Source organism: Alligator sinensis, unplaced genomic scaffold, assembly GCF_000455745.1.
Source record: "Alligator sinensis unplaced genomic scaffold, ASM45574v1 scaffold1369_1, whole genome shotgun sequence".
Lineage (NCBI taxonomy): Eukaryota > Metazoa > Chordata > Crocodylia > Alligatoridae > Alligator > Alligator sinensis.
Window position 1 is genome coordinate 350,798 of NW_005842875.1, and position 2,545 is coordinate 353,342.

Consider the following 2,545-nt stretch of genomic DNA (forward strand, 5'->3'; position numbering starts at 1 on the left):
GCCCGGGCTGGGCGGTGCCCGTGCTCCTGCTGGCACCGACCCCGCAGGGTCCCGGCTGGAGGGTCTTGCCCCCGCGCTCAGCTCAGCCCCACACTGGACTGGGGCAGGAAGTGATTTCCCCCCTGCTCAGACTGGTCCAGACTGGGGAGGGGGTCTGCGGCAGGGACACGGCCTCAGCCTGGGCTCTCTGCAGCGCGTATTAACACCCTTTGCAGCAGCAGGGCGTTGGCCGCCCTGGCCCCCGCGGCTTCCCTGTGGCAGGTTTGGGTGCGAGGCCTGTGTCGTGCCAGGGCCGACCGTGTCGCTTCAGCGACAGCAGGACAGCCTGGGGGGAGCGGGGCTCCGTCTCTGCAGCACCGGCCTCTCCTCTCGTGGCCCCCCTCCCGCCGCTGCGTCCTGAAGCCAAGCCCCGCTTGCTGCTGCCATCAAGTGAAGCGTCTGGTCCGTCGTGCCGCAGCGACGGGCTTAGAGCAAGGCCGCGGGTGCGAGGTCGGGCCGGTCATCTGCTCCCGCCAGCGTCCACTGCCGAGGCGGGGAGCTAGGCAGGGAGCGTGCGGCCCGCGGGGGTGGAGGGGACGGGGTCGCTGCAAAGCACGTGCCGACGAGAGCGGCTCCGAGGCCATTAGAGCCGGAGCGAGCGGCCGCGCAGCCCACGCAGGCCCGCGAGCCGCTAACGAGGGTCAGCCGCCCTGCAGCTGCGAGGGGAGACAGCCCGGGGCCAGGCTGACGCGTCTCCAACCCACGCGGGTGGGCACGTGTGAGCCAGCGCCCGGGGAAGCTTCTGGCACGTGCAGACCTGGGAGGGTCGCCGCGCTCAACGCCAGGTCGCCCTGGGCCGTGGCAGAGGGGTGAGGAGCTGCTGCGTGTCCCAGCCCCGGCTTTGCAGTGGGATCTCCGCTGCGTGTCCCCTCTGTGGGAACAGCTCCCGCCAGAGCCGGGCCTGTGCCGGGAGTCCAGCCGCGGCTCTGGGCGCTAATCGCCGGCTGCCAGGACTCTGACCTTGCTGCTTTGTCCGCCCAGCACCGAGCAAGCAAGTCCTGGCTGCAGCTGGGGATTTTGCGGGAGCGAGGAATGAAGTCTCTGCACTCGTGGCAGCCGCGTCGTCAGAGCTCTGCAGCAGGCTGATACCTCCGAAATGCCATTAAGCACCTGGCACTGGGTCCTCTCCACACCCGCGTGCCCTCACTAAATCCTTCCCTGCGCTGCGCCCGCGCTAATGGCCTTATTGTTAAATGGCCAGCGAACGCCGCGTCGCACCAAGTCATTATTTTTCTAATCATCCTTCCATTCGAATGTTCCTGCCGCCGGGAGAGCTCCCCGCAGCTCCGGGCCCTGGCGGGAGCCGAGCGCCTGGAGCCCCTGGCGGGCCCCCGGGGCGCAGCGCGGCGCTTGCTCTTGCGAGCACCAAGCTAACGTCCCCACTGCGCCTCCGACCCGCATGGGTCCTGACCTCGGCCCCTCCTGCCAGCTCTGCCTGCCCTGCCGCCCCTGCTACCTCCGTCTGGCTTGGCCTGGTTCCCGTGGGGGGTCCGGGGGCTCTGAGTGGAGGGCAGGCTGCTCCCTCCGCCTGCCCACAGCCCCCGGAAAGGGGACAGGGACCGTGGCTCCGGGCGGGGGCTCAGCGCTCTGGGATCCCTCTCTGGAGGCAGAAGCCAAACCGCACCCAACGCTCTGGACGGCTCCAGACAGGCAGCTCTCGACGCGCGGCGGGGGGCGGGGGGGGGGTGTGAGCAGGAGCTGGGCTCCAGCCCGGTCGGCTCGCTGGCAGGATCTGGGCCCGGGCCCCTTCCTCTCGGGCCGTCATCTTTGCAGCCTGCAGCCATGCTCGGGGGCAGCGGGACCACGCACCCAGCGCAGCCCGGCCTGGGCCCAGGGACACGTGCTTGCGCGGGCAGGGCGCCATTCACCTCCCTCCCTCACCGTCGCTCCCTCTCCCCGCCCTCACCCTCCTGCCAGGCACATGCACACGCATGTGCACCTGAACACACACGCACATCCAGGCGCTTGCTCGGTCGTGCTTGCTCTCCTCCCCGGGCCCCGCACGCGGCTCCACTTGCAGCTGGTTTATACATCAACCAGCTCCCGGCGAGACTCGGTCCATTTTTTCCTTTAACCTTGAAAGGCAATTTCCTCCCCAAACCCTCTCTTCCCTGTAAACAATGTCTCTTTAGCGAGATTGCAGTGCGGGCTCCCGGCACGCCGGCCCCGAGCGCTCCATCACCAGGCCGGCCCCATCCGTCACGGGCGCGCGGCCTGCCCGCGCCCCTCCCCCGCCGCCGGGCGATGGCCTTTTCATCACTCCTACAGATTTATTTTACAATAATTTAATTTCGTCCCAGCTCGGGAAGACAGATCGGCCCCGGGGGCCACGGATGCGGTGCCGCATCATCCATCTGCTGCTCCTGCAGGAGCTGTGCGCTCGAGTCCCCTGCGCCCCCGCATGCCGGCGTCTCCAAAGGCTGCGGGGCTGCCGTGGCTCCGGCGAGCATGGGCGATCTCGCTGGCTCCCCTCCCCCTGCCCCCGGGGCCCTTGCCCAGGCCGCCC